This window comes from Canis aureus, chromosome 32, assembly GCF_053574225.1.
Source record: "Canis aureus isolate CA01 chromosome 32, VMU_Caureus_v.1.0, whole genome shotgun sequence".
Classification (NCBI taxonomy): Eukaryota; Metazoa; Chordata; class Mammalia; order Carnivora; family Canidae; genus Canis; species Canis aureus.
The window spans coordinates 15,431,348-15,447,501 of NC_135642.1; the positions used below are offsets into that span (position 1 = coordinate 15,431,348).

At 38.7% G+C, this 16,154-nt stretch overlaps 1 protein-coding gene across 8 annotated transcripts in view; it reads right to left on the reverse strand.

The window, feature by feature from the left end:
* FRMD5 (FERM domain containing 5) overlaps positions 1-16,154 on the reverse strand; it is a 311,143-nt gene that overhangs the window by 77,895 nt on the left and 217,094 nt on the right. The window contains exon 1 of one of the 8 annotated variants that reach the window (XM_077880883.1): positions 15,343-15,361. The exons of the other annotated variants lie outside the window; for them this stretch is intronic. The gene's annotated coding sequence lies outside the window, so the exon portion shown is untranslated. Of the gene's footprint in view, positions 1-15,342; positions 15,362-16,154 lie in introns of those variants that run through there. 8 annotated transcript variants of the gene reach the window in all.

Consider the following 16,154-nt stretch of genomic DNA (forward strand, 5'->3'; position numbering starts at 1 on the left):
GTAAGAAGTTTCTCTCCTTGGACCTCATAGCTCACTGCCTCAATTCCTCTAAACAGAGCCATCTGTTAGCCAAGGACTCAACATCAAAACATTCTTTGATGAGTCACAATTAATGACAAGTACAATGTGAGTACTGCCAGAATGATAAATTTAACACTACTCAAATATTCATCATGGACTAAATAAGGAGTCTTTCGGGTTTTGAAACGAAATATTTTAAGGTTTTAAAAAACTGCTTGGCTTTAAAAATAAACCGAATGTAGTCCTGGTAGTTCCAGAGAATCAATTGCTATTGAGGTAGTGGTAGCAAAGCTGGCATCATATGCCTGAAAATAATCACGATTCATTTTAATAGCTGATACGGAAAATGTTGCAGATATAGTAGTGAGGTAAGCTCAATGAACAGGGAGATGAGACACAAGAGTTCTGACTCTAGCGGAGACACCAACTAGTGTCTCTGGACAAGATGGTTATCAAAGTCCTTTTTGGTGCTAATACTTCATCACTCTTTGAGTGTATGATTTAGATCCATAGACATATGGTCATCTTTTGGATATCAAGAGGGCTTCTTTCAAGAGGACCTTACTGACAATAACATTTTCTGCGTTGAGATTCCTGGTATCTCTGGGATTTTTTTTTCCTGGACATTCTTGCGTTAATAGACTAGCAAATAGACTGAGTAGACTTTGATATTATTTCTTTTTTCTTTTAATGGGTTCTGGTTGATAAGACCCATTACTGGGAACTAATTGAAAGAGCAAGTTATTTACATTCACACTTGCTAAACTTCTCTGGTAAGATGATTACGTTTTAAAAATAAGATCCATATAATGGAAGCCAACAGTTCTCCTTTGGTCTGTTTTGCAATCGATGAAAGGTAAATACAAACCAGCTCAGCAATAATGGGTAGTGGAAAAACAATTCTAATTTAGAATTTGAGTCCCTTTTTATGACTTAAGAATGAGTAGCAAAAGTAGACAAGCTGAAGTCTAATCTTGTTTGAAAAAATGTAACCAATATAAAATTGCTATTTTAAAAGGGTTTATGAATGCAACTTGTTATAACTATAGATTAAGTAAGATGGCCGTTCATTGGTAAAAAATCAACTTTATAAATAGATGAGTCACAAGGGATCCATCTCAGAAATGTCACTCTATACAGTGGGTCAGACTTACAATCAAAAGTCCTTATGCATATATAAAAATATGATAATCTTGTGATTCAATTTTCCCTGTTCATTTCTTTGATAACTAATGCTTTTATGGTTATTGTTCCTGGAATACTTTTTTCCTTTTTCAAGTATGAAAACAATGCCCATGGGACACCTGGGTGGCTCAGTCGGTTAAGCGCCTGCCTTTGGCTCAGGTCATGATCCCAGGGTCCTGGGATCAAGTCCTGCATCAGGCTCCCTGCTCAGCGGGGAGCCCACTTCTCCTCTCCCTCTGCTCCTCCTCCCGTTTATGCTCTCTCTCTCTGAAATAAATGAATAAAATCTTAAAAAAAGAAAAGAAAACAATGCCCGCAATGACAGAATTCTAACATAATAAGGTTTTTCAATTTTGGCATTTTAGATTTTGGCATCCTTCACATGCTTATGCTTTTTCTTATGTGTAAGCAAACACATGTCCAGAAGCCTGCCCTCAATGTAGAAAAGATAATACCTAAAGGCCAATTCCAGATGATGATAATTCTCTTTTGACCTTGCATTCTGCTAGTTTTATGTCCTCAAGTATTGACAGCATTGTGCTTTATGACTGAAGTCCGTCTATCTCATTGCTTTGGGTCTTGTCTAGAAGAGGCAACCTTGGATCACTACATAAGTGAGAACACTATGATTTATAGCCCATAGTTCAGAAGATTCAGAGCTGGCAAACTAGGCATAAGTGTAGGTAGAAGACTGCAGGAGAACTGAGTATAATTAGGGTTGCCAAGAAATAAAAAGCCGGCGAAGAAAGAGGGTTTGGAATGAAGGGGAGCCTCCAAAGAATTCACCTGGTATAGAAAGGGATGAAGCATGGCCCAGGGATGTAGGACTTTTTAAATTGACAATAAGGGATTCCAGCTACGTTTAGCCCATAACCCTTATGGCGAACAATGCACAAGAGCAAATAGAGAACATGGTGGCAGGGCTTGGAGATGTGGGAGTAGATTTTTCATGATTCTGTTCTATACTTATGGCATCCTAATCCCCAAGAGTTAGATAGAACCATGATTCCCTCATTTTGACAACCTGTCAAAACCATATGATGTGCACTAAGAAAATACTTGCCGTTCAATGATGATGTGCCAAGCACTATATATCTATTGTGCTTAACTATGCAAAGCAAATATTATAAAAATATTATAAAAATATTATAAAGTGAAAAGCATTTTCACTTTATGACTGAGGAAGCTAAGGAATAACGAGGTCAAGTAAATTGCCAGGATTTCACATAGTTAATATGTCTAGGCTAGGAATTGAATTTAGGTCTGTGTAACTCTTAAGATGGGGTGGGGGGAGGGATGCCTGGGTGGCTCAGTGGTTGAGCGGCTGCTTTCGGCTCAGGTTGTGATCCCAGGATCCTGGAAGCAGGTCCCACATCAGGTTCCCTGCAGGGAGCTTATTTCTCCCTCTGCCTGTGTCTCTGCCCCTTTCTCTGTGTCTCTCATGAATAAATAAATAATTTTTTTTAAAAAAAGCTCTTTATAAAAAACACTTAAGACTGAACTATACCCCCCACCATGCTACTCTATGAGGTACTATCTAAAATTTAAAAAAAAAAAAAAAAATTAGGGCAGCGGTTTGGCGCCCCCTGCAGCCTGGGGTGTGATCCTGGGGACCCAGGATCAAGTCCCACATCAGGCTCCCTGCATGGAGCCTGCTTCTCCCTCTGCCTGTGTCTCTGCCTCTCTGTGTGTCTCTATGAATAGATAAAAAAATCTTTAAAAAAATAAAATAAAAATAAATAAAATTAAAAAAATTTAAAGTTGTTTTTAAGAGCCAAAGGAATACAAACGAGGTTAGTATTAAAATGCTAAGTATGGCCATCAGAGACTATAAAATTCCACCTCAGTTCCAGTAATGTTTTCCCATAAATGTTAGTGAAAGTGACTGCTATGTACAAAAACTGGGCCTTGAGGCAGAAAGATATAAAAGTCACAATTCTTGCCTTCTGAGAGTTTATAATCTAACTGGACAGGCTAGGAAGAAAGTAATAGGAAGGATAATTAACTATTCAGTAGAACAATAAAAGTGATATCCACAGGGGGACGCGTGATTCACTGCCAAATCACACATGTTGAAAACTGAGAAAAAGGAGATATTATATGGTCTGGAAGGGTTTAAGAAGATTTCTTGGAAGAGGAAGGGTTCAGGCTGATTCCCAGGGGTTGATAAAATGTGGGCAGACAAGGTAAAAAAGGGTACTGTATTTTAAGAGATGAAATGGAGAATAAAAACACCTGACAGTAAGCCTGTTGCTTGGGAGCTGGAAGTTTAAGAACATAAACAGTTGTGAGGTAGGTGGAAGGTAGATTAGAGATCAGATCATAGAGACTTTGAAGGGTAGTTTAAGTAAAATGGATTAATCCGGAGGGTAGTGGGGATCCAGGAATGTTTTTGAACAAGGGAGTCACATGATCCAAGTGGCATTCTAGGAAGATTTCTTTGGTGGTAAATTGTAGGAATACTGCAGAGGGGAGGAAGGAAGGCAGAAATATCAGTGAGGAGGTGATTAAAGGAGAAGATCTTATATCCGATGGAAGAAGAAATGAAGAGGAAACTATTTCAGTTTTGTTCTGATAGTATACACTTAAAATGATTTTGACTTGGTTCTGATTGGAACTGGTTTAATTAAGTACAAATTTGAGGAAAGTAGGCACAAACAACTTTGGAGAGGTTTCTAATTCAATTAAAATTATTTAACTTTACGGTTTTGTATAATTTAACAGGTTACATAGTATTTCAGAAATATCAATTCATTTATCCTAATACCTGATGTGCTGTGTAAACTTGACATTTTTTTCCATTTTCCTGATATTGAAACTGAGGTTTGAAGACCTGCAGTAACTAACACAAGGCCACACTGTTAGTACGTTTTGGGATTGAATCCTGCATATAATATATGGGCTCCTGACTTCTACTCTATGCATCTGCTATTCACCATGCTGACCTCAAAAAAAGTTTTTTTTCCCATTTTGAAGGTCCATCACTTATAGTTTTTTTCTAAATGAGAAATTTCAAAAGTACACAAAAGGAGAGCAAATAGTATAGTGAATTCCCATGTGCCTATCACCCAACTTCATCAATGCTAACCTCACCACCACTCTCGTCTCATCTGTACCCTACTCACCCCAATTATTTGAAGCAAATCCTCCAAATCAGATCATGATCCTTTTTAAGACCCAGATAATATTTTTAGGAACTCAAAATCAGATGCATTACTTACCAATGGGATATTTTCCATCTTTAGCTTTAATTGAAAAACGGGGGAAGATGTATGCTGGCTTACAGAGTACTCCTTTTCTTATAGAGATGTGAGAAAGGGAAGAGCAAAACAGTTGACCCCCTTTTTCAGAAGAATTTCCTGGGTATTTCATTTTTTCAATCTACCCCTGGTACATGAAAAGTGAAATATATTCCTTTTGTTCTCCTGACGCCTATTCTGTACATTTCTTTTTTCCAAGCTGAAGTGATGACAGCCCATTTATTGTGCATGAGGTGCTTGAAGCTTTCCTAAAGGTGGTTTTAATAGAATACCTTGTATCTGTCTATGTTATTCCATTGTGCATGAGTGTGTATGGCTATGCAGGGTGATTTTACTGGCTAAAGGAAACAGCTTTTCTTTCCGTACTCTGAGGGAAAAATACAGTCCTGTGTTTAACAAACTTTTCCTAAACTGCACAAAAACTTCTTTTCCTAAGGACACTATCATTTCCCATCATTTATTCTTATATTTCTTAGGGGAAAAGTCTATATAGAATTTTAGTTAATAAGTGAAAAAACATTGAAAAATTTATGCTTATACCAAAATCCTTTAAATTGCATTTTCACTTAGAATTTATGCCTAAAGTAACATTACTTTACATTTCATAGAGTGAGACAAGGCTGTAGATAAATGAGGACCAATGACATCTAGAGGCCTTAATACATTTTTAGAGGGAAGGATAGAGTTTGTTTATAGGCACTCCAAAGAGGGGTTTAAATTGCTTGATTCTTTAATTTTTCAGAATTTTATAGCTGTGCACATTCATTCATTCATTTGATCATTTACTCAACACCTACGATGCTCAGAACCTACTCTGTGTGAGGTTCTGAGGATACAAATGATGAACAAGACAGATGAACAAGTCTTTTACCCTGGGTAGAATTTCTTCCCATAGATAGAATTCTAGGTAGAATTTCTACCTGTAAATATTGCAATTACTTGATTCCTGAAAGTTATTACATATAGTCAAACACAGAGAGAGCTTCTTTAAAAAGGACTCATTTTTTGGTATATTTTTTTATGGGAGTTCAATTTGCCAACATATAACACCCAGCGCTCATCCCGTCAAGTGCTCCCCTCAGTGCCCATCACCTAGTCACCCCATGTGCCACCTCCCCTTCCACTACCCCTTGTTCATTTCCCAGAGTCAGGAGTCTCTCATGGTTTGTCATTCTCACATTTTTCCTACTCAGTTTCTCTCCTTGCCCCTATAATCCCTTTCACTATTTTTTTATATTACCTGTATGAGTGAAACCATATAATGATTGTCCTCCGATTGACTTACTTCACTCAGCATAATACCCTCCAGTTCCATCCACATTGAAGTACTCAGCCATTGGAAACAAAAAAGGACTCATTTTAAATGTCTTAGCCAATAGATGTCTATGACTGGGCCCTGAGAGGATTGTATGTTGCCTGTAACCAAATCCGTGAGACTTTCCAAATAAAATACATACCACTGTATACCACATACCTGTAGGGGAAGGAATGACCTACGCCAGTTAACTGGATAGTTTGCTGGGTAAGAAATGACAAATGACATTACCCCTTTGCCCTAAGATTTTTCTGGAGGTAAAAACTAAAATGGTCATAAATGTGTTTCTGGGAGATATATTATGTTATTTCTTCTGCCTCCTGATGAAATCATCCTCCTCCTCAGCCTGCTTTTCATCCTAAAACCCAAGAACTGGCTTTAACTATTGCCAGTTCATATGTTGCTTCCCCCATACTGAAGGTCTGCTTTTGGTGGGAGCCCACAGGAGCTTGTGGAGGATGTCTATCCTGGAAGTGTGTTTGCAGTTAGAACACACCCTTAGCTGGTGAGGTACCTGGATGACCTACAGGACTGAGGTCTAAGCAGACTGCTGCACACACAGAAAGTCTCAAGAGTGTTCTGGCCGAGGCACAAACCACATTCAACAGGATGCAAATCACAAAGGCAAAGGTGGAAGGAAAAGGGAAAACTAGGATTCTACACTTATTACACTGTAATGTGACTGACGAACTAGATAAGGATAGTTCTAAAATTAAAACTAGAACCGGCTGGAGATTTCTTTTAAGATAAATCTCTAGGCCCAGAAACATGAGAAACTGCCCCAGGCTGCTGGCCTGATGGGCCTGGCCTTTCTGCTGCCAGCACTTCCAACCATTCCCTCCTGCTAACTGCTTCATGCTTCTATTCTTTGTCTTGAAAATGTTCTTCTTCCAGCATTGGACTGGAGACAGAATGCAGCTGAGGAGTCAAAAGTACTGCATCAGATGTTTGTTTTCAGCTTACGCCTTCTCTTGCTTCAACATCTATGGTATCTAAGGAAACTCACTCTTCTGGGATGTAGCATTTTACCCCGTCTGTTTCTGAAGCTCATTTCCAGGAGCCTTTCTTTCAGAAAATGAGGTGTCTTTTTTTCCCCCAAAAGATTTTAATTGCACTCAGTTTGCTTTGGTGGCATATTGTAGTAATGCGATTAAAGAAATGAGAATGTAAAAGGTGTGAATCCCATCGGTGAGTAAGCTGCTGACAGGGTGGGAGGATGAAATTTAGGCTCTTTAGAAACTCTTTTGTGTCAGTATGATACTACTAACCTCCAACAACTAACCTAGACACAACGGGGATAACTCACTATACTGATCTAACCCATTAGCTCAGTATTCTAGACAACTTAGGTGTGTGAAGAACATTTTTCTTCCTACACCATATTGGTGAAATAAAATGTTTTAAATGTTTATTTTTCAAGGCGAAGGAAATATTGTTTTATATTATTTGTTTTGTTTACAAAATACATAAAAATCAACTATTATCTCAACCCCCAGAGAGTAGGTCTGTTACAATTCTGTCTTTTGTTCAAGAAAATTTCTATGCAGTAGAATTGAAATGGAGTTGTATGTACAATTTCATGTCTTGCTTTTAAAGTTTACATTTAAATACAAGGATTTTTAGCGGAAAACATTTAATTGTATTTCATCTCCAAAGAAAGTTTTGACAGGCACTGTATATGCCTCGAATGTAGCAGAGCTCAGCCCTTGTTGAGGATAGCCTATCAAGTATGGAAGGCCACCCCACCTAGCTCTCATTCCCTCCAGCAACAGCACACCCCAAAATGTCACATGGGATGGAGTTAAGGAGGCCTTCAAATGCATCAATGCTTTTAAGATTTTTATAATTTTTAAGTAATCTCTACACCCATATCTATCTATCTATCCATCTAAGAGCGAGAGTAAGTGGTGGGAGGGGAAGGGAAAGGAGAGAGAGACTCTTAAGCAGGTTTCACACAGATCATGACCTGAGCCAAAATCAAGAGTTGGATGCTTAACCAACTGAGCCACCCAAGTGTCCCATCTACACCTGTATCAATACTTTTAAATGTGTAATTAAATTATGCTTCTTCGGGTTAAATGGAAACTGTATGCTTGGATTTTCTTCACTTTATTTTAAGTTTTGATTAAATTTACTGTGACCACAGACTAATGGATGATAACAATTGGCAGGGAGTTGCATTAATGGCCCGATCTCCTACCTGATGAGTGTATCTGATAGACCTGAGAGTCCTTTAGGAGAACAATAAAAAAAATGCCTCTCCCTCTGGGTGACCAATGCCAGATACATGATGTAGCTACTGTTGCATTGGCTGGATTTCAGCCTTTGTTCCCCCTTTGGCCAGGTGCCCTTGGTGAACTAACTAGTCTGTACAGCTGTACTGTGGTTTTCCAGTCTCCACCTGAGTGACAGAGAGCTCACCACCTCATAGAAAAACAGTCCACTCCATGTCTGAAGAGCTTTGATCGTGGCAAGTTCTTAACAATAAGAAGAAATGTCTTCTTGTAACTTTTACCCACTGATCCTGGTTGTGCTTCTGAGGAAACTGAGATATCCTCTACCCAGGCTTCCACATGACTGCCCTTCAGATACTTGATACTTACCATATCATATCTTAAAAGTTTTTCCTTCCTTAGCCTGAACACCTAAATCTTACAACTGGATCTTCATGTGACTTATTTCTAGATCTTGGTCAATGTACGCTGTTATTCTCTGGTTTGTGAATGTTTTTAAACTCAGAAGATGGTACTGAGCATGATACTCCAAATATATTACAACTTTATAATATAGTAAAGCTATTAAATCTTGATCTGAATGTTATATTTCCCTAATAAAACATAACCTTGTATTTGGTTTTAGAGAAATTTATATTGTTGGCCTCAATCTGTGAGTACCTAGAACCCCCCATTTCAAGCATTTCTTTACTAAGCCAGACCTTCCCAATCTTCTACTTGTGCGATTAACAGCTGAAACTAAATGCAGGCCTTATTATGACTACTTACTACACTTCTTTTTGTTGGTGTTAGCCTTCTCACTCAGTATGTTAGGATTCTGTTGAAATACAGCAAATTAATTTGGGGGAGGGGGGTTACTCCATCAGGAAAAGGTCACAGCAATAGTGATTTGGGCTTTGAATGAGGCACTTCACTAGAATAGGAGTCATCATCTGAAGGAGTTTAACTTACAGCTATTTGAACAACCATTTTTAAAAGGTGCTGCTTTAATAGATGAACTCGATCTAAAGGGTATATCTATGTCCTGACCCTGGAGTTCTTTTCCTCTCCGGTAGTCCTTTCACTTAGATAACAATAGAGGCCTGAGATGTAAGTGCTCTATGGGCAAAAATCACAAGTCCCATGACACTGAAAACACAATTAAGCACAAAATCAACTTTTGATAATTTGTGTTAAGCCCTTAACCTGAACTGTGTAGGGGTCTGGGGCCAGTAACAATCAGTAGCACAACAAAAATAAGACACTTCTCCAATTACTGTCACATTGTCTCTAACGATATTTATTTCTCCAGCTTCAGAGCCCTCAGCCTGATTCTTATATTTGGGTCTTTTCTCTCTCTGGGCTAACCACTTCTCTTTCTTGCCCCATATTTGTTCATCTGTGCATTTATTCACCAGACAGTTCCTTGTTTATTCATTTATTCATCAGATATTTTTTGAGTGTGCCTTATTCAGTAATAGACACAACATAAATGGTCTACTGGGAAGAGACAAACAAAGAAGCATTTTCAATGCAGTGTGATAAATGGAACAGTAAGGGTGTGTGGTACAGTGCTATGAAAGCACATAATAGGGTCCCTTAGCCAAAGTGGGAAGTAGGGAGGAAAGCCTTCCCATGGGAAATAAAATCTAAGATGTGTCCTTAAGAATGAGTGGGAGTTGGCCAAGTGAGAAGGTCATGGAAAATATTCTAGAAGAGAACAGCATGAGCAAGGGTCTGGGACACAGAAATATCTGATTGCCAACTTCTTTTAATATGGTTCTCTTTTTGGTCTTTTGTCCAGTTGTCCAGATATCACATGTTTCAGGTATTCATTTAATTTTCTAGCTTTGTTCTTTCTGTCCAAGTTTCCATAAGTAAACATTGCTTGCTTTTTGTGTCTTAGGTAGTCCTGCTCCTCTTTACTTTCCCTTTTCTCTCCTCTTGAGAAAGCATGGGAATTAATGAACTCCTACCTGTGTTCTGGCATCTATAAGCTTTTCAGGGCAAGGGCCATGGTTTCTTCTTCTTGACAATTCAGGGTCCTGACAAGCGAATGGCATGCAGTAGGTATTCAACAAATGTTTGAAGTCTTGAAAGGCAAAACGTAACTACTTCTGAATTCTAACATGTGTAAAGTATGTTCTATAAGACACAACCAGGTCTATGTAAGTCTCTGACTTAGAAGTCACAAATAGCCTACTCTGTAGCCACCAGAAATCAAAGGTCTACTTCTTAAGTCAAAATCAGTCAAAAATGGCTTCCTGAGAAATGTGACATGGAGACCCCTTTCACTGCTGACAGCAAGCTCACAGAACAATGACCAAGGCTCTTATGCCTCCTGACAACCATCTCCCAGAGTTGCTGAGCAATCTGCCAAGGTGCCTGCTGCCTCAAAGGGGAGAATCGCAGGATGCTCATGCTCTGCCCAGTGATGCGGGAGTCACCCCTCTCTTTTAATGTGCTCAGTTGGAACAGAATCATAGAATGTCCACAGCAGTGAACCGTGAGGAATAAGAGCAGATTAGTTGAGCAAAGACAGAAACTGGGCATTGCCCAAGGGACAATGACAAGTGAAGTGACCTCATGCTTTGCTTTCAGAGTTCTCAAAAGTTATCTAAGCTACAACATGCCAGGGCACATGAGAAAGAACAGAACTTCCTATTGGCAGAAAGTAGGAGAGGATAAAGTTAACAAGGAACAAAAAGATGTAAAGAGGCATTTGTTCCCCAAATCCAAATGACTATTCTGGAAATCAAGAGCTAAATAAGAAGAAAAATTTTGACTACCAATAAAGACAAAAAACAGATGAAAATCAAGAAACCATAAAATCAACTGAACAGAGATATTCTTGGTAAATAAAATGCAGAGCCAATACAAAAGCAGTGCAGAGGAAACCTGATGGGCCAATAAACACTCAAAAGATGCTTAATCTCAGTGGTGATCAGGCGCCTGCATTAAAGCCACAATGAGACTCCATTTCACATGCAACTGATTAGCAATATTAAAAACTATAACACTGAAAGCCACACAATGTTGCTGAGACAAATTAAAGAAGACCTAAACAAATGGAGGGAGATATACTGTGTTCACGGGTTTCAAGACTGAATGTTGTTAAGATATCAATTCTCCTCAAGTAGATCTATAGATTTCAGTGCAGTATCAAAATCTCAGTTTTGAGGACATTAACAAGCCAATTCTAAAATTCATGTGGCAATAAAAGGACCTAGCATAGGCAAAACACTTTTGCAAAGAAGGACAAATTTGGAACACTAATACTACCTAATTTCAAAATTTATTATAAAGCTATAGTAATCAGGACAGTATGATATTGACAAAAAGGAAAAAAAAAGATCAGTGAAACAATAAATAGGCTGGAAATGGACCCACACATTTCTTCTAGGCACTCCAGGCTGCCATCTCCCTGATTCATTGTGGGTTCACCACATGCTTTCTAAACCATCTTTGGAGGGAGAAAACTAATCGTGACTTTGGCTGTTGTGTGTGTGAGTAAATGGTCCTCTGGGCATTGGCTACATGATTTACGATGTGGGCCTGTAATGATAAGATTGTCTCTTATGAGGGAAGGGATTTTACCTAATACTATCATTCTTGTCAGTGCCCACAATCTTGCAAGTTAGCAAGGAGAACCTTTCCATCCCTGGGAATCAAGTGGGAGAGTCCTGGGAGCATAGAAGAAATGGAATTGGTCTTTTTTGGCCATGCCAATGAGCACCTTTGGTCTCTTCTCATCTTGCCTCATCTGTGAATTGACACCATGGAAAACAACCTTCTTCGTAAAGATTTATCCATGTAGCTGCCCAGATATTATTCTCTCTGGTGTGTTCCCTGTCTACTATTTCAGACTCTTTCTCTTTTCTGTACCTTAAATGTTTATATTCCCCAGCGTTTGTTCCTCTAATCTGTTGCTTTGTTCTATGAAGTCTTTCTAGGATTTCCTATCCACTTCGATAGCTTCAATTGTCCCTACAAAGAGATGACCTCATTTCCCTCCTGAAGTTCAATGTAGTTAATACCACCACAGGCAGTGTTTTCCTCATTCTACATATTCTTTAAAAAGAAAGTTTTAATTTTTTCATTATAAAAGTAAATCACATTTACCGTTAAAAGATTAATAATTAATTTATTTAATTAATAAATTAAAAATTTCTAAACACATTTTTATCTTACTATCTCTTCATACAGTTTTCTTCCATCTCAAAATATTTTCATCTTTTTCCTTTCTCCCTGTATCTCTTCATTCAACTTGTAAACATAAGAATGCTCCAAATTATAGCTAATGTACATAAGAGCAGATTTAGTTATACACTGGTTTCAATGGGTGTGAAAGCAATATACCTTGAAGCAGGATGGAAAAATAAAATATGGTGAGTTGTGTATGAAACCCCTGAAAATATTCAAAACCAGTATAAAGCTTTTCATTAACTTCCAATTAGCCTCTGATAAGGTGATTTTCATTAAATACTACATTCAAAACTTTATTTTTTTACATTCAAAATTTTTAAAAATTGTATTACTCAATTATTACTCAATTATTTAATACTGAGTTTAATTTTTACACCCTATACTGTAACTCATTTTCTTTTCATTATAAAAGTACAGTTCCTCAGTTATACCATGAGTTAAATATTTTTGGGCTGACCTAAAAATCTTATCACTATTTATCTATTTTTAAATATTTACTTAGAGAGAGCGAGAGAGAGAGAGAACATGGTTGGGAAGGGGCAGAGGGAGAGAGAGAGTGTCTTAAGCAAACTTTGCGCTAAGCACGAGCTCTATGCAGAGCTCTCAGGAGACTGAGATTAAAACCTAAGCTGAGAGCAAGAGGTGGGCACTTAACCGACTGTACCAACCTGGCACTCCTATCATCACAACTTATAATATTATTTCTCTGGAGAAATATAGGTTTCTATGAACCAATTTAGAATATTCTAAATCTATGTGTAAGTTGGGAAAGTTCCTGTACTTTTAAAAGGCTGTGGAGGGATCCCTGGGTGGCGCAGCGGTCTGGCGCCTGCCTTTGGCCCAGGGCGCGATCCTGGAGACCCGGGATCGAATCCCACGTCGGGCTCCCGGTGCATGGAGCCTGCTTCTCCCTCTGCCTGTGTCTCTGCCTCTCTCTCTCTCTCCCTGTGTGACTATCATAAATAAATAAAAATAAAAAAAAATAAAATAAAAGGCTGTGGAAAATGATGGTATTTATTATTATGATTATATCTAATTCCATTTAAAAACTTTTATATGATCCCAACTGAAGCTTTAGGGATCAAGCTTTCTATCATCAACCCTATCCAAACTATCCATTTGGTGACATTTAATTTTTCTACATAATTTATATTGATAATCTCCCTTTGAGATGGGGTAAGAGAAAGTTTGCCATGACCAGATCCTGACTCCCAATCCTATCTTTCATCTACCACTTACTGTTTCTAAAAGATTTATGTTTTCTAGAATTCAGAGAATCTAAGCAAACTGAGAGCTTGTAGGATGTGACACTCTATTTCTTCCTTTTCTCCTTCTATCCTCACACTGCCACACTTGCTAATATATAGCTGAAGATGCATTCTCTTGTCCCTCTTCACTGCTGTTCCTTTTCTTTCTCTCTCTTTTCTCTTTGGAGATAGAAACTCATACATATTGGGGATGCCCTTAACATGTCCACATAAATAAGAAAAGCAAACACATAGGCTATTCTCCATGAATTTCAAAAGTAAGGGTAACACATGTTCCCATCCACAAATGCCTTTACTATAATGGGAAAGATAAGTGGACTTCAGGTGTGCCCTCTTTTATACAATAGGTTTTGCCTGAAGAATCGTAAGTTAATTAGAATTGAGTGATTTAAAGATTTATTTATTTTTACTTATGATAGAGAGAGAGAGAGAGAGAGAGAGAGAGAGAGAAGCAGAGACACAAGAGGAGGGAGAAGCAGGCTCCATGCCAGGAGCCCGACGTGGGACTCGATCCCGGGACTCCAGGATTGCGCCCTGGGCCAAAGGCAGGCGCCAAACTGCTGAGCCACCCAGGGATCCCCAGAATTGACTGATTTAAAATGCACTCAGAAAAATGGACAAGACTAAACTACAGTTCCTAGTAATGTACATTCTGTGATAAAATTACAAAAAGAAAAATGCAAGGAAGTGATTTATATGGGATCCCTGGGTGTCGCAGCGGTTTAGCGCCTGCCTTTGGCCCAGGGCGCGATCCTGGAGACCTGGGATCAAATCCCACGTCGGGCTCCCGGTGCATGGAGCCTGCTTCTCCCTCTGCCTATGTCTCTGCCTCTCTCTCTCTGTGTGTGTGACTATCATAAATAAATTAAAAAAAGGGATCCCTGGGTGGCGCAGCGGTTTGGCGCCTGCCTTTGGCCCAGGGCGCGATCCTGGAGACCCGGGATCGAATCCCACATCGGGCTCCCGGTGCATGGAGCCTGCTTCTCCTTCTGCCTGTGTCTCTGCCTCTCTCTCTCTCTCTCTCTGTGTGACTATCATAAATAAATAAAAATTAAAAAAAAAAAAAAATCAATAAATAAATTAAAAAAAAAAAAAGGAAGTGATTTGTATAAAAGTCAGAGTGGTAGTTACTAATCAGGGAAAAGAAAGAACTATAATTGATCTGGGGCACTTGAATGGGGCTTGTGAAGAGGGTGGCAAAGTTCTATTTCATTATCTAGGTGATTGTTTTAGTGCAGGCTGCTGTAACAAATTACTATAGGCTGGGTGGCTAAACAACAGATTTATGTCTCCATTTTGGAGGCTGGGAAATTGAAGATCAGGGTACCAGGATGGCTGGGTTCTGGTGAGAGCCCTCTTGCTGACTTCCAGATGGTTGTCTTCCTGCTGTGTCCTCATATGGCAGAGAAAGAGAGAGAGAGAGAATCTTTCTGTGTCTCTTCTTATAAGAGTACTAATCCTATTTATGAAGGCTCCACCCTCATGACCTAATTACCTCCAATATCTCCACCTTCAATACCCTTATACTGGGGATTAAGGCTTCAACATACAAATTTTGGGGGAGACACAAATATAATTATGGTTTTCACTTGTAATAATTCATTAAGCCATTCATTTGGTTTACATGGTTTCCTGTATCTGTGTTTTATTTTATAATAAAATGTTTTTAAAAACTGCTCTTGGTTTTTAGAGAAAACATATGTCAACTTTCCTTATCTTTAAAACAAAAAGTTTTCTTTATCCCTCACTCTATTGAATAACATGGAATTTTGTATGTAAAGGAAGATGGAACCTGTTCCCCAAATTGCCAATACATAAGCCTTTGCTTTTGAGGGCAACACACTGTATCATTTGGCACCATAGAAACTGCTTACATAAAGGGTTTCATTCGCTTCCCATGACATGTTCATGAAGCATCTATAGCCCTGGGCTTTTATGGGTAGATACTGGCCCATAATGATTTGGATTTTATTCCCAAGAGCAGGAGTAGGCCACTGGGACTCAAATGTTGAGGCCGAGGAGTAGAACTTGAACTCAGTTTTCCATGGCTTAAAAGAGACAGCATTCTTCCAGATTCAAGATAGTTTACTCTCCATGGATGGGGGCAGGGGTTGGGGAATCTGTAAACAAACATCACCATCCTTAATGACCAGAAAGAAACCTAGGCAGTGATACACAAAACTACTAGATGATTTCCTTCTCTCCAGTCTAGAAAGTCCAAATGGATTTTCATGAGGAATTAGTGGGATGGTCTGAATATTTTTATTTTCTGTTTCACTAAGAATTTATAGACTGATCTCTGCTCACTTTTACCCACTGTTCTTTACAAATGTCAAATAAACCTGGAAAATGTCCCAGAATGGTCAGTGAGATAAGGCACAATATCTCTTATTCAACAACAGCACAGGCATTGGGCAATGATTTGAAAATCAGGACTTGAAGAACAAGGCCAATCTCCAACTGGAGAAAAGAGTATTTAGGGTAAAGGAACCAGAAGATGTCAGATTATGGTTGAATTCCAACTCCAATGCACTGCTCAGAATCCCAGATGTTCCATTTGAATTCCTCCCGTTGCCACTCTGAAATCCTAGTCTATAAATTTAATTGGTTATAAGCATGATTTCCCAAGATGCTTGTTTACTCTTTTCATGTAGTATCATATTGCTTTTAATAAGGTATTCAAACC